Source organism: Canis lupus, chromosome 28, assembly GCF_048164855.1.
Source record: "Canis lupus baileyi chromosome 28, mCanLup2.hap1, whole genome shotgun sequence".
Classification (NCBI taxonomy): domain Eukaryota; kingdom Metazoa; phylum Chordata; class Mammalia; order Carnivora; family Canidae; genus Canis; species Canis lupus.
Genome location: NC_132865.1, coordinates 721900 through 746024, shown reverse-complemented (window position 1 = coordinate 746024; position 24125 = coordinate 721900). Strand labels below are relative to the sequence as shown.

The 24125-nt window shown below is 44.6% G+C and overlaps 1 protein-coding gene across 1 annotated transcript in view; it reads left to right on the top strand.

The window, feature by feature from the left end:
- Nucleotides 1-24125, top strand: part of CPQ (carboxypeptidase Q) — a 407631-nt gene that overhangs the window by 47805 nt on the left and 335701 nt on the right. The window lies entirely within an intron of this gene.

Here is a 24125-nt window from a genome sequence, read left to right as displayed (position 1 = left end):
AAACACAAAGGCGGTAGGAGTTCCATATTGCTCCCTGCTGGAGCTGACAGATAGACAGTCATGTGACCACACCAGGCCATAGTCTTTTTGGAAAGAATTAGGCAATTTTTTCCTCTTTGCTAGGCCAGCGCAGAGAGCTTGAAGATATAATGATCCTATTGGGTATGTATTCTGCAAAGCGTATCCTGAATAAAACAAATTAAAACGAAGAGACAGGAAAATGAAAGGAAACAAAAGCTAAGGAAGGTCACAGAAAATTCCCAGTGGCCTGACAGCTCGAGTTGGTTCTTTCTTGAAGTCTGCTCATCTCTCTTGGGGATGGAGAGAACCTAATTTTGAAAGAGACAACTGCTTAGGACCAAGTGTCTTGGGAGAAGCTTGTGACAAACATGAGAGTAGACTTGGGGAGAAGGAAACAGCTAAAGAAGGCGGCTCGGGACAGGGGGGGCAGACAGTGAGAGGGTTCGGCTCCTCTCTTTTCTCCTTTCTGTCAAAAGACCAGTGGTCATCAGTAGCCCTTAAAACCTGTTCTGATCTTTTTTTTTTTTTTAATGGAGTCTTAAGGTTCTTTTTTCTTTTTAATTTTTATTTATTTATGATAGTCACAGAGAGAGAGAGAGAGAGAGAGAGAGAGAGGCACAGAGACACAGGCAGAGGGAGAAGCAGGCTCCATGCACCGGGAGCCCGACGTGGGATTCGATCCCGGGTCTCCAGGATCCTGCCCCGGGCCAAAGGCAGGCGCCAAACAGCTGTGCCACCCAGGGATCCCCTGTTCTGATCTTGAAGGCGTTTTGGAAGACCAACTTCACCTGGAGCAGGGGTTCTGAGACTTGGATGCACGTTAGTATCACCTGGGAAGCTTTACTGATGCCGTGTCCTACCCTCAGAAATTCCAAGGTAATTGGGCTCAGATGTGGCCATGGCAACAGGATTTTTAGGTTCCCCAGGTGATTCAGTGTGCATCTACATTTGAGACCCACTGACATAGAGCAGTAAGCTACATATACAGTGATTTGGTTTTTTTTTTTAAGATGTACTCAAGTCTCTCCCCTCCTCCAACAAGCCTCATGGAATCCCAGGGCACACACACAAAAATAAAAGCGGAGGTTCTTTAGTGAAGGTATTCCTGCCGCCTTGCTCACGGGGTACCATCTGGCATCACCATTACCCATTTCTTTCAAACTCTCTCATTTCCTCCCTGTAGCAGCACCTTCCTTCCATAGCCGAGCTCTGAAGAGGAATCCTATTTAAAATAATAATAATAATAATAGTAACCTATCTAGAGTTTACTGGATTTTAGCCATCTAGACCTGGATATTTTTTTATAAATTTATTTTTTATTGGTGTTCAATTTGCCAACATATAGAATAACACCCAGTGCTCATCCCATCAAGCTGAGCAGACCTGGATTTGAATACTGGCTCTGTCGTTTGGTTGACTGTGTGACTTTGCACAGGTATACCTAAACTCCCGGACCTTTGCTTCCTTTATCTCTTAATTTGAGATAGTACCTATCTCACAAGTTGTAATGAACAAAGTTGGGCGTATGATAGTGTATTCTCAATAGCGGTGAGGTCCTTGGGTAGTTCAGGCTGTCCTTGAGGCCACCATCAACTTTTATATCTGTTGTGGGGAAGGATTGATGTTTTGGTTTAATCTTTAGTCACCTTCATCCGTGTTGCAGGATGAACACAGATTCCCTCTACCTATGATGGATCTAACATTCTTGATTGACTTATGGCACCATAAGAAGAGATGGGGTGGGGAGGAGTTGCTCACTGCTGAGTGGTGGAGAGCCAGAAGCTTCCATGAAGTGCTCAGGAAATGCTCTGTAAGCAGATGAACTATGACAATCAGTGGAGGGGCTGTAGGCACAAGTCCATTTTCATGGTAATGCCTATGTGAACGTGGTACAAGGGTCCATACTAATGGTGGTGGTGTTTAGGCCACCAGGGGGTTGAGCTGGGAAGTTCTCTGTGGATCAGAGATACAGGTTCATGACTAAGCATTTTTTGGATTTAAGTGTTTTTTTTTTTTTTTTTCTTAGAACAATGGAGGGGAGCTCAGGTCATGATCCCAGGGTCTTGGAGTCCAGCCCCACGCTGGGCTCCCTGCTCAGAGGGGAGCCTGCTTCTCCCTCTGCCTGCTGCTCCTCCTGCTTGTGCTCTCTCTCTCTCTAGCAAATATTTTTTTTTTTTTTAAGTAAAGAACCATGGAGCTTTAAGCAGGCCTGAAAAAACATATTCTTTCCCATTTTGGTATATTCTCATACGGTCAGAGAAAACTCCCAGGTAGTACAGAAACCACACTGTCCCCACTGGGAGTATTTTGCAGCGTTGCTACGAAGTGAACTTGACTGATGTGAATTTAACTTCCTCCTCCTCCTACTTCCCACCAGACATTAGGAAGCGGTGAGGTGGCTCGGGGTGCTCGGGGAGATGACGAGAGAGGTCAGAGGCTTGGGGATTACAAAGTTAGATGATCTGTGATTGGAGGATTTTGAGTAGAAAATGCAGATCACAGGTATCGAAAATCTGTTAAAGGAAAGACTCATTTTCATCTGGGTTTGGCCCCGTCTCAATGACCCGGAACTAATGATTCGAGTCTCAGCGTGGCAATAGGTGGTATTTCCTGTTGGTGTTTTACGAAGCTCGCATCAGTTTCCACATTTGTTCTCTGCGCAGCCCTGACCGCTGCAAAATGAAAAACGCTTTTTAGTTTCCTCAGTATTCAGAATTGAAGAACTTTCCAGAGCAGCTTTCATTGCTTTCTGGCATCTTGATAAATGGAGGAATGGCCCGTGAGGTGTAGGTGGTTGGGCTGGGAGGATGTTTGCTGGACCAAGTGTGGAAGATGTTAGTCTGTTAAAAAAATTTTTTTTGAGTTATCTAATTCACACATTATTATCCAAAGCATGTGGGTTTGTTTATAATTTCCATCAAATAGACAGATGAAAATTAAAACGAAACAAAACAAAACAAAAACAAAAAACAAATACCCACAAACCTCCCATGAACTAAAAAGTGAAATCTGGTTTTTTGGAACAGTGAAATCACCTTTTTTGTAATTTGAAATTGAGACCCAGACACTTTCTGGCAACTGTGGTGCGGTCTCAATGGTGGCCTCCCTCTCCTGTTATCTCCCTGCTCCCTGGCACACCTGCCCTCGCGCCCGGGTGCTGAGCAGGACCCGCACGTGGCTCTGCTGGGAGTTCGCTGGCCCACGGTGTCCCACTGAGACCGCCCCCTGCACGTCTGTGGCCTTTAGCATTTCTCCTTCTGCAGAAAATTTCTATTCTTAAAAAAAAAAAGTCTCAATGTGACTGTGTTGTCTAAGAATTTGATTAAAATGACTCAGATCAAGGTGTATGAGAGAGATCGATCCCTGATAAGATTCAAGGTCTTATTCCCAGAGGAGTATATACAAGGAGTCCCTGGTAAACCTCAACTGTTGTATGTCAACAAAGGCATTTTCAGGATTTCACGTGCAGATTTGGCAGGTGGGGCGGAGGGAGGGCGGAGAGTCTTTCGTAGGGACCCCCTTCAAATCCCAATGCCGGCCTTCTCCGTCAAACCCGCTTTGAAGATAGGACCTAATCAAGTCTTACCTTAACAGCACGGAATCCCCTTGAAACCTCCCCACGGCCAGACCCTCAAAGGTCCTTTTCATTCCCGCCAGGGACCAGAAGACGTTGACGACACCTCGGTTCCCGCCCGCTGGTGCCTGTCGGTCCTCCAAGTCGGTGAGGGAGTGAGATTTGTGGGGTGTAGGAATTTCAGTTCCTCACTTTGCAATCAATTAACAAGTGACTTAATTTACTGGGGTCCCGACTTCTCAGTCTCAGGCACATCTCTGTGTCCCTGTCACCGCTTTTAACGATGAACTCTTTCCATCCATCGTTACTCAGTGAATACGTGGTTCAGTTATTTCTTACGACGGCCTGGTCCACTGGGAATACGACGTGCAGTCTCCGTACCTAATCTTCAATTTTCTAGTAGCCACGTTAAACACATAAACAGAAATAGGTGAAATAAATCATCAGTAATATATTTTGTTTAATCCAGTGTTGAAAATAGGACTTCAGCATGTCCTCCACGTCAATAAGGGAGTATCTCATATTCCTTTTTCCCTGTACTTTGTCTTTGAAGTCTGGGCTGTGTTTTACAGTCGGTTTTCAGTGGCCACGTTTCACACGTTCGGTAGCTACACGTGGGTGGTGACTTCCATATTCCTGGGCTCAGACAATTTCTGAATAAGAAGAGTAGAGAATTGTGAGATTATGCTTCGTGTTCATTAGACTGTCTTTTTTTGTAAGAAATGTTAGAGTTGAGAGGACTCTTCTCCCCAGGTTCCCTCGTGCCTCTGTGTCCTTGGGTTCAGTGATTGTCAACTGGGGCTGCCGTCTGTGGTTCTAGAGGGGCACACCGTGCGCCCGGACGGAATGCTGATCACAGGGCCGACGGCTGTACGCAGTACTCTTCCAGGAGCGCTACCTAGTTATGGCCTGGAATGTAGTTAATTTTCATAAACTACTTGTGCTCGGAAAGAAGGTGTATTCTCAAGTTGTGTGCATTGTTTCAGGTTTTTTGTATTGTTCAGATTTTTATAGCATGACTAATTTTTTTGTTGCTGGAGATGTCAGTTACTGAGGAGATATGTTAAAAACCTCCACTATTAAGTGGATTTTCCATTTTTCTGTCATTCAGACATATGTTTCCATATATACCTTTGAATCCATGTAATCAAGTGCATATATATGTAAAATTGTTATGTATTTCTAGTGAATTGAGCCTTTTATGTAGTGATTCTCTTTATATCCAGTGATTTTTTTTTTGCCTATGAATCTGTTGTCTGATACGGATATAACTTTTCCAGTTTTTTGATTAGTGTTTTCTTGATAGATCTTTTTCATAAAATTTACATTTTTTGCATGTTAAACTTTAGATATGTCCCTTGTGCTGGGTGTTATCCTATATGTTGGCATATTGAACACCAATAAAAAATAAATTTATATGTAAAAAAAGATATGTCCCTTGCAAATAACCTAGAGTCATATTTTTGTTTTTTATTATTTTTAAAAAGATGTATTTATTTGAGAGAGAAAGAGCACATGCCTCCATGAGTGGGGGGAGGGGCAGAGGGAGAGAGAGAGCTAGAGTGAGAATCCTTAAACAGACTCCCAGCTGAGCGTGGAGCCTACCTTGGGGCTTGATCCCAGGACCCTGAGATCATGATCTGTACCGAAATCAAGAGCTGGGCACTTTAGTGACTGAGCCACCCAGGCGCCCCTTTATTTCTTAATCCAATCTGACAGTATCTATGTTTTAACGAGATATTTAAATCCACTTACATTTATTATGATTGATGTTATATTGGATACATTTCTTCCATCTTGTAATGGTTTGAACTGTGGAGTGTTGATCTGGATTTATCAAACCCCTTGATTGAAAGAAGTCCCAATTGCTGAGTCACCCAGTCACCAACCACAGCCCATTATGGTAGACTGTCACCATGGCCCCAACAGCATAGAGGCTTGGCATTAAATGGCACCATAAAATGATGTAGAAACTGGAGATGGTTAGCAGGGTAAAGAACAGTGTAGGGAAGAAAAAGTTCACCATCAGCATAAATTTAAAGGGACTATTGGGGGATCCCTGGATGGCTCAGTGGTTTGGCGCCTGCCTTCGGCCCAGGGCATGATCCTGGAGTCCCGGAATCAAATCCCACATCAGGCTGCATGGAGCCTGCTTCTCCCTCTGCCTGTGTCTCTGCCTCTTTCTCTCTCTGTCTCTCATGAATAAATAAATAAAATCTTTTAAAAAATAAATAAAAAATAAAGGGACTATTGTATGCATCAAAACATTAGCAGCAAACGACAGAACTAGAACAAGTAGCTGGAATTAGACTTCATTCACTGAATGACTGTTACGTGCCAGGTGAATTTCTAAGTGCTTTTCACAAACCACTGAGGTAGGAGGGTTATTATCTTCATTTTATAGGTGAGGAAACTGAGGCTCAGAGAGCTTGAAGAAGATACTCAAGGTCAAAGAACTAGTAAATGGCAGAACTGGGAATTGGACGCGATTTCTGTGTGATTCTAAAATTCCTGCTTTGTCCACCGAATTATGTCACAGGGAGGCCAATTGTCAAATACCAAATAAAGGGAGAAGTCTCTTTTAATTAAAATTGATAGGAAACGTAATGAATTATCATTCAGGGTAATGAATAACCCATCTTTGGACATTTCCAATCAGAGATGAGGTAGGCATGTATCCAGACTACCGGAGTGGGAATTTTACTTTGAGCGGGAAGTTGTACTTGAGAACAGATGCTTGGATTATATGACCACTAAGGTCTATTTCAGTTTCCATCGCCGTATTGAAACTGTGCCAAAGCTTAACAAGTATGTGCCTTTCAAAACTCTCCCTACCTTTGGAAAGTGACTGCAGTGTGAACCTGTCCTTTCTTCACGAAGCCTCCTTAGTAACTCACAGCAGTGTTCTATCATGTGTACAGGTGGAGGCTTAGTAAAATGCTGTTTGATGAAAGTTAGCTTGGCCTGTTGAGATAGGAGAAAAGCAAGTTGTGTGTATTTTATGGAGTGGATCCATGACTGCGGCATACGGTTCATTAATTTGGAACGCTGGAGCCAAGAAACGCAAAAGCTGAGGGACTTTACTATTAACGTACCTCCTCGTATTAAAAATCTTAACAATAAAGCCATACCTAATTTAAACAATCTTCTAGAAATGAAATATTATTTTGTAAATAGCTTTGAGTAAGCAGCCAGCTTACATTGGGGGGATAGAGGTATTTCCTCGGTCTCTTGCTTCGTTGGCGCATTCTGTCTTGTGAAGCCCGGGACCTAGAAGAACAAAAAGATCTGATTTCTGCCAGGAGCCTCATCAGGTTGGCCCCTGTTCACTCTTGCTTCTGTCCACCTGATTTTCTTCATCCTCACGGCTCCTCCATCAGTAGCCACTTCGCCTTCTTTTAAAGCCCAGCCCAGAACGTGTTTCCCAGGGGCTTCTATTGACCTGTGCCTCGCTTCCTGTACCTGTGCCTCTCCAAGTATCCAAGTGGCAGCTGAAGTATATGAAAAAGGATTTTACACATTCTTTACTTTTGAGTAGTCCTATTAAGCCTTGTAACAGCGACTTCACAGCTGTCCTCTCCTCTCCAACACCTCTCTGAGGTGGCTAAGGGAAGATCTCATTATAGCATTTTGACAGGTGAGGAAACTGAGGCATAAGGGGGTTGTGCATTGGCAGGGAGTCAGCAGAGTCAGCAGTTTTAGCATCTCTCAGCTCTGTAGTTCTGACGGCTGAATGTTCCGTTCCAAAATAGTCTCCCTTCGTTTCTGATTCTTGGACTTCAAGTTGTATGACGTGGCTGATCCCCTCAGTTTGGTGTATTTGCAGTTGGCTGAGCTCATTACCTAAATGTGCCAACCGAGTGCTACCCAAAGCCTACTGCCTGTGAGCCCCCTTTGAGAAGGGCCCACTACTGAGGTGAGGATGCTATCCCCTGCGTGCATGAGACCGAAAAAACATCCAAGAAAAATTCTTGCTTTCAGAGTCTGACTCGTTGTTGCTATAGATTGGTTGTGTGGGTTTCCTCTAGCTGGCCCACGTTGACTCTGGATCATTTCGGGCAGTCTTGTGTAGTGTGAAGATTACTTGGAACTGGGTGCCCGGGGTTCTAATTCTGGAACTTCTTGAGATTAGCTTCATCGCTCTTATTCCCGGGCCTCAGCTTTCTCACCTGACAGTTGAGGGGCTTGCACCAGATTGATGATTCTTGGAATATGGCCTTTAGAGGATCACATGAATCCGAACCACCAGGGCTGCTTGTTAAAAGTCTAAATTCCTGAACTCCACCCAGGCCTACAGAAGTGGAACCTGTGGGATCGGCACTCAGCTACTGACCTTTCAATAAGCTAAGTATGTGCCCTAAAGCTCGAGCGCCTCTAGATGAGTTGGTCTCTCAGGTTCCTTCTACTTCTGATGTCCTGTGACTCTCTGAGAAAGACAAAGGAAGATAGCAATTATGGATTTAATTTTGGGAGGAATTTCTTTACTCTTCTTTTGCATGTGTGTGCAAATATTTATTGACATACCAAAAGCTATGTGTGGTTAATATGTAGACAAAATGATGAGTTTGGAGTTAAATATATGCTTGTCAGACCATCACCGATATCAGTGCTATAAACGTATCCATCCCCTCCAAAAGTTTCCTTCTGCTTGCTTGCTCTTTTTCTTCCTTTCTCTACTCCTTCCCCCTTCTTTCCTTCTCTTTCTTTCCTCCTTCCCTCTCTCCCTTCTTTATTTTGTGGTAAGAACACTTAACATCAGATCTATCCTCTTAACATTTTTTAAGTATACAATATTGTTGACTATAGGTATTACGCGGTCCCGTAGATCTCTAGGACTTACTCATTATGCATAACCGAAACTTCGACCCTTTGACCGACGCTGCCTCATTTCCTCCTCCCCCTGCCCCTAGCAACCACCATTCTTCTCTCTGAGTCTCTGAGTTTTACTATTTTAGATTCCTTATATAAATGGGATCACGTAGTATTCTTCTGTGTCTGGCTTATTTTACTCAGTATGGTGTCGTCTGGGTTCACTCATGTTGTGACAAATGTCAAGATTTCCTTTTTCGAGGCTGGATAATATTACATTGTATGTAAATACTACATTTTTCTTATCCATTCATCTTTCTATGGACATTTAGGTTGCTTTCATGCCTTGGGCATTATGAATAATGCTGCAGTGAACATGGGAATACAATATCTCTTTGAGATTTTTATTTCAATTCCTTTGGATATATACCTAGAAGTGGGATTATTGGATCATATGAATTCTATTTTAATTTTTTGAGTAACTTTCATGCTATTTTTCAAAATGGCTTCACCAGTTTATACTCCCTCAAATAGTACACACCCTTGCCAACATTTGTTATCTCTGTCTTTTGGTAATGCCGTCCTAACAGGTGTGAGATGGTATCTCATTTTGGTTTTGATTTGCATTTTCCTGAGGATTAGTGATGTCAAGCACATTTTCATGTACCTATTGGCCATAACCAGTTACTCTTCTTCAATGTCAAAGACTCTAGTTGTTCTAAATTTACAGAAATCAACTAATCAGCATGTGATGACAATATACTATTTTCATTATTGATGCCTGCTTTGCCCAGCTCATCTGTTTGGTCCTGTTTCTTTCCAGAAGAGCTATAGTAACCTTCAATCTCTTTTCATCCAAGTCTGTTTTATACTATCATCAATTTTTTAAAAATTCGGTGAATAATAGACACTAGGTCCTTCACACAACTGATACGCTTTTTTTTTTTTTTTTTTTTTGGTATTACAAAACATTGGATTTCTCAACATGCCCTACTAGATCTTTTCAAGTATTGCATCATAACTTGTCTTTGGAATCTTGTTTTTTTTACCTTCATCCACGCAGAGTCCTTTGGTTCTCAAACTAGTGTAAGTAGCTGATTGCCTAGAGTCATCTTTTGTTTTTTTTTTTTTTTAAATATGAAATAGCTTTATATTTTACTCAGGTGTTGGATCCAGCAACAATCATATACACAGAAAATATGCTAAAACATTAAACCATAAGCTTTTATTAATAAAGAAACAAGCGTGGATTTAGTTTGGTTCCTTGTGTTTTTTATTTAATGTTTTTGTGTATTTTTACTGTTTGCTACTTCTTGCTATTTGAAAACTGAAGACAAATATGAAAGAAATATTTTTGCAAGAATAGCTCAAATGAAGTCTAGTCTATATGTTTCTTTAGGAAAAAGAATTGTTGCAGCAGATTCTAACAGCTCTCCATGATCTGATTTAAAGAGTGAAATACCTCGAATCAGTGTTTTCTGTGAACTGTTCTAAGTAGCGGAGTCTGTGTCCTTGTGGTTCTGTTTCTGGAATGCCCTCCTGAAGCCTCTCCTCTTGAAGAACTCTTACTCATTGTTCAAGCTCCAGTGGATTTGTTACCTTCTCCGCGAGACCTTCTCTGACCCCTACAGATAAAACCAACTGCTCTGTCCTCTGTATTATCCACGTTACCTGGGATATTTGTGCATTTTTGTGGTTGATGATAATGATGTTTCTGTGTTATACACTCAGCTTTATACCTAAATGCCTCTATGGGGTCTGATGTAAAGTTGATATTCAATAACTGATGTTAAATTAAAGCCTTATTTTGAGTTAGATATTTATTCCTCAAGAGACTTCTCCTTCTTACTTAATTTTGTAGTACTTGGAAGCACAGGTTTTTACATGTACCCATTTGGCAATAACAGAGGCCTTGCTCTGGGAAGTAATTCAACTCTACCAAGGGGCAGTCAAGAAAAATTCATATATTGAGAGTGATGTGATGATGGCTATTTGAAAAGCTTGAAACTACCTTTTTTTAGTTTAATAGACTTGTATCTGTCTCAAATCTGGATTCGGGCCAGTGCTTTGATATCTCAGTCAGCTCGGGTCAGAACTCAGGAATCTGTAATCTTTCATTCTGCCCTGCAAGTTGCTTAAATGAACCGTCCATAGATAATGAAGGCCTAGGACTGGATGTAAGAAGGGGAAAGAGGCTGCAGCTTGGGAGGGGTGCTCTTCTTGCAGCGTGCAACCCTCGGTTGTGAAAAAGGCTTCATTCGGGTCTGGTAAAGACCTCGAGCAGGAAGGAAACACAAGGACACAGTGGTCAAGGAAGTACTTAATCCTGGGGTTGGCCCGGTGCGAGGGAGGAGGCACACGGCCCTGGAAGGACGTTTTATCTTTCCATTTGTTTAGGGTTTCTTTGTTTCATCTCAGTGTTTTGCTTATGTAATTTATAGTTTATTTATTGTTATCAAGTTTAAATTATAGCTATTGTGAATTGGATCTTCTCCTCATTACATTTTCTACTAATTATTTCTAACACATGGAAAACTGAATCTTGCAGGTGCGAATTATAGAGTGCAGCTTGGCCATGTGTATTAAAAGTTGACAAATTGAACACCAATAACAAATAAATTTATTATTAAAAAATATACATACCAAAAAAAGCCTTAAAGGTTTTTTTTCTCTTTTTAAGTCTTAAAGGTTATACTATCTTTTCTTACTAATTCCACTTCTAAGAATTTTTCCTAATGACATAATCTGATGAACGTATTAAGATGCTTGTATAAGGATCTTTTTTTGGATCCAATCTAAAGGCCCCCAAACAGAAAACCGATCACACAAATCGATTCCTCCGTACAAGGGAACATTATATAGGCATTCAAATGACTCAGAGATTTATTTATGGAAAAGGAAAGAGCTACATAATATTTATTTATTTATTTATTTATTTATTTATTTATTTATTTATTTATTTATAAGATTTTATTTATTCATGAGAGACAGAGGCAGAGACACAGGCAGAGGGAGAAACAGGCTCCAGCAGGAAGCCTGACGCGGGACTCGATCCCGGGACCCCAGGATCACACCCTGGGCCGAAGGCAGATGCTCAATCGCTGAGCCCCCCGGGGATCCCCCATATCATCAGTTTTTTTTTTTTTTTAAAGCTGTGTATGAGACTGCAGGTTAATTATGATTACTTTTATAACATGTATGTATTTATGTGTATTAGCACCAAACAAGTACTGGGAATCCTACACTGATTTTTTTTCTTTTGATTTATCTTGACGTTACACGTTTTCTACAGGAAACACATAATATTTGAGTTATTGAGAGATAATAATTCTTTTTCAAAATCATTACATATAGAAAGGATAACTCCTTCAGACTGGTATTTTCCAGATTGAGTGAATACTGCCCAGACTGGAGTGAACGTAAGGTGTACTTTAGCATATTAAATAACTGAGTGGGAAGGCAAACAGCTTGACTCCCAACTTGGTGGTAGAAGCTAATATTAGGGAGACACTTCTGAATTTTACTCAGTTATTTTACAGTAGAACTGTTAACGTGGGATAACTGCTCTTGGATTCCTGGGATCTTTCCTTTTTCCCTGGTTTTCAGACACTGAGATCGTGCTCCTTCCCTTGAGTGTCGCTGGTATATTTCTGGCTGGTCATTCATTCTTTTTGTTCGTTTTGTTAAAAATTTTAAGAGTAAGTTTTCATGATTCCATTTCATTCCATCCTTTTATCCTGTGAGTCCTTCCAGTGCTATTAAGTCTAGAAAATTCTTCCTCTCTAAAATCTGGCAAATATTTAGCCATTCTGGCTCAAAAACATATTTTCATTTAATTCTAAAGTTTATTTTAAATCTATTTTTGTGTGGTGTGAAGTGAGATCATAAGTGTTTTTTTTCCCCAAAAATACTTAGCTGGTTTTATACAAGCTATTTATGGAATAATCCATTTTTTCCATATTGGCTTGCGGTGTGCACTTTGTCATATATTAAGTAATAGATACAAAGCTCTATTTCATGCCTGTTTGTTTTGTTGCATTGAAATATTGACTCTTAACACCAGCATTATACTGTTTTGATTATTAAAGGATTAAAATACAGTTTGATATCTAATTTGGATATATTTCCACTGGTTTTGCTTTTTAAAAAAAAAAAAACCTCTCTTCACACACAATGATTGCCATGCAACAATGCTCGACATTATGTTAAAAATGTGGATATTGGGAGGGGGGGAATAATTGACATTTTCTATTTTTTTTTTCTACCCTTCTAAGGGAATGTTTTATCTTTCCATTTTTTAGGTTTTCTTTGTTTCATCTCGGTGTTTTGCTTATGTAATTTATAGTTTATTTATTGTTATCAAGTTTAAATTATAGCTATTGTGAATTGGATCTTTTCCTCATTACATTTTCTACTAATTATTTCTAACACATGGAAAGCCGAATCTTGGATGTATGTCTTATAATTAGCCAATTTGTTGAGCATTATTTTAGTTGTAATAGTGTTTTGGTTCTCTTATATCATCTTGTGCAAAGAATCAATAATTTCTACCGTCTTTTCAAATACTTATGGATCTTGTTTCCTTTTTTTTTTTTTTCTGAGGTTTTTATTTATTTGAGAAAGAGAGAGAGTATGAGTGGGGAGGAGGGGCAGAGGGAGAAGCAGACATTCGGCTGTGCAGGGAGCCCCACGTGGGGCTGGACCCCAGGACCCCGAGATCGTGACCCGAGCGGAAGGCAGCTGCTTCACCGGCTGAACCATCATCTCCATCATCATCACCAGGGGCCCCATCTTGTCTCTTTACTTGAATGTCAGTTGTGAATCGACACCCCTATTACCTGGCCCCTGATCTTAGCGAGAGCAGCTTTAGTAATTTGTTGCCGGGAGGTATTGGCGGTAGGTCTAAGACAGACTCGGAAGTACACTTTCCTTCCCACTTTACTAGGAGAGGCGTGAAGATCAGAAAAAATAAGTGCTGAATGTTATCAAGTGATCTTTTGTCCTTTTTTGATAATTACATGCTCCTCTTATTTGACCTTAGTGATGTGATGTGTTCTATTAATATATCTTCTAATATTAAGTAATCCTTGCATTCCTGGGGTAATCCCTACTCGATGTGGTGGCTTATTATTTTAATATATTTTGACTTAATTTCACTGGTTCCTTATTTAGGATTTTCGCACTGTATCCGTAAATGAATCTTTTCTGGAGTCCCATTTCTTGAAGTGTTTTCTAAGAAGGAATATTAGGAGGAAAAATAGAGTTCCACGGGCACATGCATTTGAGAAAGGCAGATGAAAACATTTAAACAAATGTCTTTGCTTCTGGCTTCCCAGAGACGTTGATATGCTAGACGTGCTGTAAATCTCTGACCCAGTGTTTCCTGAACTCATCCACGATGGACCAGGCTTCCTCGGGAAGTGGTGCTAATTTCCACAGAAACCTTTGGAATATACTAGGCATTGTCCTATTTTGGCCTCAAATGTAGGTTAACCTCATAAGGTGAACTGGGGTTCACCTTTTCATAATTTTTACAACAGCTACAACGTGGCTGTTTAATCATTTCTTGAAAACTTGAGAGGCCTTGTCCGTAGCACGGTCGGGGCCTGGAACCAGTTTAGCAGATTATCCCTCGGTGACACTTGCGACGTCTTCAATGGATAGTCGGCTTTCCTGTGCCCCTGAATCAATCTTATTAGTTAGCATTTCTAGAAATTATCACTCTATTGATATTTCCAATTGGTTTAAGTATAATTGTGGGTATAATTCTCTGAAGTTATTAAGACACATTGGCTTATCTGTTGGTTAAAAAAAAAAATGAAATGAGACCATCTAATGCCAAATGCTTGACACATGGCACTTGGCACCTAGTAAATGATGAACTCTTGTACTTCCTACCTCTTTTCTAACTTTGTTTCTTTCTTTTGGACTCAGATTTGTTAGAATTTTGTCGATTAAAACCTCTTTTCCCAAACTACCACCTGTTCCACTTGCTTACTTATCGACTTATCTAGGCATCACTTATTGTTTTAAAATTTACTAGTTTTCTTTTTTTTAAATATTATTTATTTATTCATGAGAGACACACACACAAAGAGGCAAAGACACAAGCAGAGGGAGAAGCAGGCTCCATGCAGGGAGCCCCAAGTGGGACTCGATCCCAGGACCCTGGGGTCACGCCCTAGGCCAAAGGTGGAAGCTCTCCTGCTGATCCCCTGGGAGGCCCAAAATTTATTAGTTTTTTGCTTAGATTTTCATTTTATTCTTCCTGCTTTGCTTGCAGTTGTTTTTTGTTTTTTCTTTCCTTTCCAGCTTCATGAATTGATTGGTTCATTTAAAAGAAAATTCTTGACTAATAAAGAAAATATTTAAATTTATCCATTTGATTTAAAATTACGTCTGTATTTCGTGGTCCTTTGTGCATATGGTACAACATTCAGAGAATAGAGAAGGACTCCCAGAGGAAAGCAAGTTTCCCCGCCCCTGGGCCAGGTCCCCATCCCAGGTCCCTAGCTTTCTTTCCAGAGCTGCTCCAGGGCATTTGGGTTTTGGGAATAGTTCTATCCGGAATGCTTACATTTTTACTTAGTTATTATTTTCATTAGGTTTAAATAGGCTCTAATTTTAATTTAAATTTCTCATTTTATATTATAATAGGAGAGTGGCTTTAAAACTCCTTTTCTTTCCCCCATAGGACATGAAATAATTTTGTTATTAATGTCTACTTTTATTGCATTGTGATTAGAGAATGTGGCCTATAATTTATGCTGTTTGTTTTTTTTTTTTAATTTTTTTTTAAGGTATTTATTTATTTATTTGTGATAGTCACAGAGAGAGAGAGAGAGGCAGAGACACAGGCAGAGGGAGAAGCAGGCTCCATGCACCGGGAGCCCGACGTGGAATTCGATCCCGGGTCTCCAGGATCACGCCCTGGGCCAAAGGCAGGCGCCAAACCGCTGCGCCATCCAGGGATCCCAATTTATGCTTTTGGATGTCCTGAGACGAACTCTGTAACCAACTACCTGGTCAATTTTTAGAAATATTTCATAGATATTTAAAAATGTATCATCTCTAAAGGCACACAGTATATAATTATTAAATTTTTTTTTATTTAATAGTTTTTGCCTTGCATTCCTTCATGTTCCGTGTCTACAATATCATCTTCTCTGTCTTTTTTATCCTTTTTTCCTGGGATAGCTTGATTCAATCTTACTTTCTTTCAGGTCTGTCATTTGCTAGGATTGACTCGGGTTTAATGCTGAGTACCAGCCCCCTAACACGGTGACTTTCCTCCTCATCAGTTCGTAATTTTGATTTAGACCCACCGTCAGAATGTCTGTAAGTAATATTCTTTGGAGGTTGGGATATCTCGGGATATTTGCTGAGCACATTCACACCTGAAAATATTGTTCTCGTGCTTTGGGACACGCGGAGACACATCTGAGCTGTCAGATTCTTTGGGCACGGGTTGTTTTTATTTTCTCGGAAATCTCTTTATAAACAGATACCTGCTGGTTCCTGATACATATAGTATGGGGGGCGTCTGAGATCAGCCTTTTGCTCCACTCCAACCTTTTTTGCTCTATATTTCCCTTTGTAGCAGTTGTTTTGTTGCCTGCTCTGTTCATGCGTGTTATCACATGGAAATCCAGAAATTTATCCAGGTATGATTCTTTAAAAAAATTCTCACTCAACCGGGAACACCATCTCTCCGTTTCAGCTCTTTTTATTAAGTTGAGAAGTTTTATTTGATCATTGTTTCTAACCCTATTTTCCCTCCAGCATACCCATAATAGGTTGGATTTGTATTCTATACTCCTCCTACTTGCATCTTCCTTCTCGTAGCTCTTGTTTCCCTGTCTCTGCTGCCTATATGTTCCGTAGGACCAGCAGCTCCAGCACCACGAGGAACTTGTTAGAAATGCAGAATTTGGCCCCATTCCAGAACTGCTGAATCAGAACTGCTATTTTAACAAGTGATCTATGTGCACTTGAAAGTTTGAGAAGCACTTACTCTCCGTTTTCGTTAGTATGTCTTAAAAATCCATCCTGATTGCATTTTGGATTTCCTTATATTTTTGTACCTTAGCATATTCTTTCGCCAGTTTATTTTCTAATTATCGTGGTCTGGTCTTATTTCATAGAGGTAGTGACCTTTTACAACTTTATGAAGATAACAAGATATGGTTTAATTTTTCACCTGTTGTGGAAAACTATTTTTAGAAGCTTCTCTTTCTTTGAGGCTTCAGAGTGTTATTTTCTCTTTTGCTAGAGGGTTTTTTCCTCCCATAAAATCCATTTGTTGGCTTTTTCCCCACCCTTTCACTCTTGAGAGAAATCTTGTGAGGTCTAGTCAGGCTTTGTCTTTGTTACCTAAGGGAATTTGTGAATTATTTTTCACCCTACTGTTTGCATGTTCTACTCAGATTTAACCTAAAAATTTAATTTGATGTTTCCTTTATTTCTTATTTCTACATCTAACAGGCATTTATCTATCATAGATTGAACAGATTAGGATTACAGTTATTATCCTCTTAACAAACCCTTGCATTTTTTAAAACTATAAGGTCATATACAATTTGAAGTTAGTTAAGTAGCACAAAATACTAATTATTCTTTTTTTTTTAAAGATTTTATTTATTTATTCATGAGAGACACAGAGATAGAGAGAGGCAGAGACACAGGCAGAGGGAGAAGAAGGCTCCACGCAGGGAGCCCAACGTGGGACTCGATCCCGGGACCCCGGGGTCACGCCCTGAGCCCAAGGCAGGGGCCAAACCACTGAGCCACCCAGGTGTCCCCAATACTAATTATTCTTTCACACGCCCTCTAGAGTGGAAGCTCTCTCGGTCTTTATGCATATTCATAAAACTTCTTCTAAAGCCCTGTGCCTCCACCTGTATTTATTATCTTGCTAAATTGGGAGAGCTGAGGTCTCTTAGCCAAAGGAGAGAAGGCAGCTGATGGGACAGGGCGACTGCCATGACCGCAGGAGAATTCCCATAAAAGCGGAGGCTGCTCACCGTATTTCTGCAACCCCTTGGGTTCTGAAATTTGTTCTGAAATTTGATGTAGACTCGAGGGATGGTCACTAACTTTTCCTGCATTTTTGGGGACCGTCCTTTCTGTGTGGTTGTGGGGATGGAGCACACGATGGGTGGTCTGAGGACGTCCTCCCTCACCGGTTCCTACTGATCCTGTACCAAGTGGAGGTTTTGCACTCACAGCGTGTGGCTCTTCCTCCTAACCTTTGCCTTCGGTGCGTAACCAGTCTTGTGCGTGTGGTGGTTTTTGTCCTGCGAAGCGGGGAGAGCTCTGTCGTGCACAGGTAGCCGCTGTCATGTGGGGTTAAACCATTAGCCTGTTCCTGAATTTGATGAGCCTAGGCATCTCAGGTGGCTTTTTGGTTTTTTATTTAGTTATCATTATCTTTCGGTTGCTTTTCATGCCTTGTCTTTGCAGTCTTTCCTCAGGGCCTGAATGCTGTGCCCTCGACTCCTCTTTTGTCCTCCCCCAGGCCTTTTACCCCGAAGTCCATCACGAGTCCTGGAGTCCTCGGATTGCTTCTCCACCCTGGCTTAGGCGTGGCCACTTGCACGGTAACGCTCCCAGGCGCTTCCTCACCAGCTACACTGCGAGCCACTTCCTTGCAGGTTGGGGCCTGGTCTTCCCTCGCTGTGGTCCCCGTATAGACGCTCCATACGCATATACGGCCGAGCTGGCAGCTTTGGGGAGGGGGCAGGAATGGGCTCCTACTCCTCTCCCCAAAGGACCAGGTTCCAGTAATATTTCCTAAGGACAGTTTGGAACCCGGACACTTCCTGTGGTGACCTCATCGCCTTGCTTCCTGGTCTCTTCGTGGGGGAAATAAGGTGCCACCTGCTCACGTCTCCTGGGGTTCAAGCCGTTAAGGGTGCAGCTCTAGAGCCCTGCTGGCTGGGCTCCTTCACCTCCTCCATCCATGTCCTACTTTTAATGTGCCTTCAGGGTGCCCAATTTATTCTCTTGTTTCCTTTCTTCCCTTTTGCCCAAACCTCCAGTGGAAAAAAAAAAAAAAAGAGATTTTTAGTATTAGGAAAATGGGCTGTTGAATTCCAAAGTCAGAAATAGACCACATAAATATGTATGAAGCATTAAAACCCTTCTTTGAAGTGTGATTTCCTGACTAATGGATGCTTCTGGGTTGATTTTTTTTTTTTTTTTGGCACTCAGTTAAGCCCTGTTCAGACCAACTTGCTTTTTGTACGAACTGAAGAACCTTATGATTAGCGTCCATTAGCATTTCTACGACAATTTGTACTGTAACAATAATATCTTCTAAAATCTCTACCCCCCCTGAAAAAATAAAAATAAAAATTAAAACATAAATAAATAAATAAAATCTCTACCCCGTGTCTTTCACAGAATACTCTTATGCCCATGATTTTATTCGATCCCCCCAACAATGCTGTGAAGCATGATGGGACTTTATTCTCATTCCATTGTATGGATGACAAGACCGAGGTGCAGAGGTTTAAGTGACTTGTCCAGAGTCAGCGGTGCTGAGGGCGGCATGCTGCCTGCAGGCGTGTCTTCAGCTGCTGGGGCCGGGCGTGCTGCTTATCCGCGTCCGTAACGGGGGTGAGGCCTCACACGGAGTGTCCGCAATGTACCAGCCACTGTGTTAGGCACCTGAGCTCCAGTTTGCCATTTAACACTCCTCCCAACCCCGCGAAGCAGGCCGCCAGGATTACCCGCCCTGCTAGGCACAAGGCAACTGCAGTCGAAGGAGGTTAGGCAACCGGGTCAAGGTCGCAGCTCGTCCCGGGGGAGCTGCAGTTTGAGCCCAGATGTCCTTGGTTTCATAATCCGAGCTCCTGGCGGCCTGACTCCCTTGTCACCGTGTTGCACTGAGCCTACGAGGCCGGTCAAGCCAGCGTAGCTTTTAAAAGCCTGTTGCGTTGCTTATGACTTCCTGAGCTGTGGTTACAGACTCCATCCCCCTCCACCGTGGGATTGTTACAGGCCTGGGCCCTGCTGTCACGGGCGGGCACGGGAGCGGCACGGAGAAGGGCAGAGCGAGGGGAGGGGGTGCACGGCCACTGAGCAACTACTGTATGCCCGGTGGCTGCCAGCAGTCTGCTTTGCAAGGAGTCTGTCCATCGTTCCCGCTTACAGGGGGACAGAACACGGATTTGGAGAGGGGAGGAGCCTGATCCAAACTCGTAAGTGCAAGAGGCAGGATTGCTACCCGTGTCTGTCAGCGAGGATATTCTACGAGCCGACGAGAAGGACAAGTGTTTCTCAGGGGCCTAAGCGGGACTTTGACCAACAGAGGTGAATGTAGCCCTGCTGGGTATAGTGGTGTTATGCTGGACACTGGAGCCCTATGAAGTACCCTGGGAAGTACCCTGGGAAGGAGCCTGTGAAGGAGCCTATGAGGGAGCCTATGAGGGAGCCTATGAAGGAGCCCATGAAGGAGCCCATGAAGGACCCTATGAAGGAGCCCATGAAGGAGCCCATGAGGGAGCCTATGAAGTACCCCATGAGGGAGCCCATGAAAGACCCTATGAAGGAGCCCATGAAGGAGCCCATGAAGTACCCTATGAAGGAGCCCATGAAGGAACCCATGAAGGAGCCCGTGCAGGAGCCCATGAAGGAGCCCATGAAGTACCCTATGAAGTACCCTATGAAGGAGCCTATGAAGGAACCTATGAAGGAGACCATGAAGGATCCCATGAAGTACCCTATGAGGGAGCCCATGAAGGAGCCCATGAAGGAGCCCATGAAGTACCCTATGAAGGAGCCCATGAAGGAGCCCATGAGGGAGCCTATGAAGTACCCTATGAAGGAGCCCATGAAGGAGCCCATGAAGTACCCTATGAGGGAGCCCATGAAGGAGCCTATGAGGGAGCCTATGAGGGAGCCTATGAGGGACCCCATGAGGGACCCCATGAGGGAGCCCATGAGGGAGCCCATGAAGGAGCCCATGAAGTACCCTATGAGGGAGCCCATGAAGGAGCCTATGAGGGAGCCTATGAGGGACCCCATGAGGGACCCCATGAGGGACCCCATGAGGGACCCCATGAGAGAGCCCATGAGGGAGCCCATGAAGGAGCCCATGAAGTACCCTATGAGGGAGCCCATGAAGGAGCCCATGAAGGAGCCTATGAAGTACCCTATGAGGGAGCCTATGAAGGAGCCTATGAAGGAGCCCGCCGAGAGGAAACTGTGTGTTAGGCTGCACAGCCAGGCTCTATCTCAAGGCCAGTAGGCCTTTGACTGGAGTGCACGGGGCCTGTGACTTAACCAGCAAAACACACTGGTAAACATCATAATGACACACATTTAGGGAAATGATGTTTTTAATTTGAAATGCTGTGCAGCCTTGCCTTACATAGTCCGAGCCGGGAAGCTGTGGTACACCAGGAAATGATTTACATTTTAGCCTTAGGGCAAAACTATGGACCTCGTAATTATGTCTGAGACAGGCGGAGTCTTCTAACAAGAAAAACCAAAGCTATAAAAGTCTCCGTTAGGATACGTGTCAATTAACCTGCTGTGCGGCTGGGCCTCCCCCTGCCCGAAGCTTCACAGGGAGCAAGCAGCTGTGGTGACTGGTGGAGGCAAATGTCCCTTCTGAGTGGTCAATTCCCTGTGGCCGGAGTGCAGAGGTTGTGGGTGACGAGCGTGTTCCTGGCCTTTCTGAGGCCTTCCTGGTCCGAGGGGGTTCTGAGCAAGAGACTGGCCCCGGCGGGGTTTCAGCTCAGGGGAGGCACAAACCAGGCTGAAGCCCGAGGTGCCCAGCAGCGGTGGGCAGACCGCCACGCGGACCAGGTGCCCCACAGGTGTGCCTCGGCGCCTCCCGGAGCCGCCGCCTCCTGCGCCTTCTCCTCCCCTCTGGCAGGGTCTAGGAGGTGAGCAGGGGGGGGAATGCCCTTCCCCAGGGAATAGCGTGGAGGCTGCAAGGAAGATTTGGGGGGGTTGTCTTGTCTTCCTCACCCTTCCTCCCTCTGGGAGACGTAGGCCACAGCAGTAGTTCAGAGAGCTGGCCCCGTGGTCACCGACCTGGGTGCAAGTTGTGACTGTCCCTGCTTCACTCTGTGACCTGGGTCTTGTCATTCATCTTCTCCAAGCCTCTCTTCCCTCTAACACAGAGTTGTCGTGAGGATGCAAGGAGCTCATATGATACCAAGTCCCTAGGACTCGGTGAAGTTTGGATATTGGACCTGGGACCTCCACGAACAGCATCTGGCCTTGGGCCTAATCAAGGCTCTGGCTCTTTGCTGTTTGCGTGACCTGCAGACACTCCTAACCAGTTGCTTTCCCCTCCTCGTCTAGATGCTGCCAAGTTCACTGGCTGCCTTAGGCCTTTAGACCGCCCGCTACAGACCCCCGCGCGCCACTCGTCCCCGATGGCGGGGAAGGGGCGTGTGTGTCTGGGACGAGGGCCTTGCCAGTGCTGTTTGCTCTGGAGCTCGGTTATCACACCGTCACACGCTGGCGTGGCTCTATAGGAAGCACACCCTGGATGTTTATTAGACGTCACTTTTAGCTGGAGTTTATTTTTCTACGGAAATAAGGATTTCATGTTTTAGAATTATTTTTTTTATAAATTTATTTTTTACTGCTGTTCCATTTGCCAACATAGAGAATAACACCCAGTGCTCATCCCGTCAAGTGCGAATTGAGTTATTTTGTGCAAGTGGTTTATGTGCCCAGAAAGTCCAAGTTCTTATCTTTTATGTGTGGCTCCAAGGCGATGTGTGTATGATGTCCCTGGGACATTGGAACCCAAACCCAACGGAGCATGGTCTTGGGGGGGTCAGAACGGGGTTCAGATCCCAGCTGTGGTGCGCTCCGGCTGTAAGAGCCTTAATTTCCTCATGTGTGAACGTAAATAGCCCCCGCCTGATGGGATTACAAGAGAAAAAAATACCAGAAAGTGTCTGTCCCATTGTGTAACGCATACATGGCCCCTCTCAACAGAAGTTAGTGGTTATTGTGGACAGATACAAACATTCTGTTAATAAAATCCAGCGGCTTCTACTTTTTATTCTCTGGGAGCCTTTGTTTTATGGAGACATCTTAGAAGCCACAAAGGAAGGTGACGAGGGGACTAAGGAAACAGCACCCAGGACCCCTGCCCCCTCTGCTTCTATTTGTTCTCTCCATAGGTGCTGGGCATGAGTCTGTTTTTTTTTTTTTTTTTTAAGATAAAAATGCTTAAAAAGTGATTGAAGTCCAAGTTATCAATGTTTCCTCTGTGGATTTTGAGTTTCTACTACCTCCGCCGCATTTCTCGTATCCTTTAGGAGATGTCCACCCCGGCAGTCGGGAGACTGGGGAGCGGTTTCTCGGTGTTGGTGACCCTAAAATACGGCCTGGAACCTCAGCCACGCCGACCCAACGGACAGGGGCTCCGCTTCGGTGGTAGCGCTTGGTACGTCGAACCGCACGCTCGTCCCCCCGCTTCTAGCCGCTGGCGGCTCCTGGCTCTCACGCCCGAACTTGCCACCCCCGCTGGGTGTGGGATTCAGCGAGCCGAGCTTCTGCAGGCGCCGTCACTGAGGTCCGCACCTCGATGTGTCTGCGACCGGCGAGCAGAACCGGAAGCGGAGTCGTGCAGTCTGGACTTGGCCGTGGGGTTGGCAGCTTTTGGCTGGTTTCCTGGGTTGATGGGACTCGGCAGAGCCACCCTGCTCCGCCCCGGACTTCGTGCCAACACTCCTGGGGGTCGAGTCATGCATTGTCCACTTTGGCCACAGGCCTGGGAACGGTCGCCCGGGTCCTTGGGCGCCGCAACCGTAACGGCTTCCAAAGTCGCGGGCTGGGGTACCTTGGCTCCCCCTGCTTCCCGTCCCCGAAGGAAAGACCCCACCGAGGGTCAGAGCGTCTTGAACAACCTGCGGTTGTGGCGCCGCGTGTGAATAACGGGTGTCTGTGGGACTCCGACGGTGAAAGCGGCCTCACCCGGGCTTCCCATTACTTTACGGAGAAGCAGCTGGAAAAGGCCCAACATTCGTTCCCGCCGGGAACAGCAGGGCCACCGCGCCGTGGGGTCGCTCGCACGTGGGCGCCGGTGGTGCAGCCGGGCGGTGTGGCCCGCTGTGTGGCCGCAGCTGCGCTTGACAGTGGGGACGTGTCCCCGTCGTGATCACCCTCGTACGTTTCGCTAAACACGCGGTGAGATGAACATTTCAAGCAGTGTTATTTGGAGTCAGGTGGGGGCCCTGGCTTCTCCCGTGGGTCCTGGGGCTCCCGGAGCACTCAGACCCCACGGGTCCTGCACCCCGAGGCCTCCCCGAGGGCGGCCGGGGCACCCTGGGCATGAGCCAGAGGCCGAGCCGGGCAAGGGCCGCTTCAAGCGTCCTGTCCTGGGAGGAAGGACCTAGAACACAGCCCCGGGAAGGGCCGCGCCAAACCGGGAGGGTCAGACGGGGCTCCTCCGACGGCGGGTCCCTGCCCCCTGCCCTCTGCCCCCTGCCCCTCCTCCCCAGGTGACCGGGAGCACTCACGGCCTCCAGGCCTCCACCGGGAGGTGGTGACACGGCTCGGTGGCCGCTGAGGAGCACGGCCCCAGGGTGCATGGGTGACAGCAGGCAGCCCAGGCCCTTCCCGGGCTACAGAGGGAGCTTCCGGCGGGTGTGCTGTCTCCATGGCCACCGCTCGGTGCGCACCGGCCTGTCCCCCGATCTCTGGGGTCTTCCCCCGACACCAGTCTACGCTGCTTCTGCAGAGC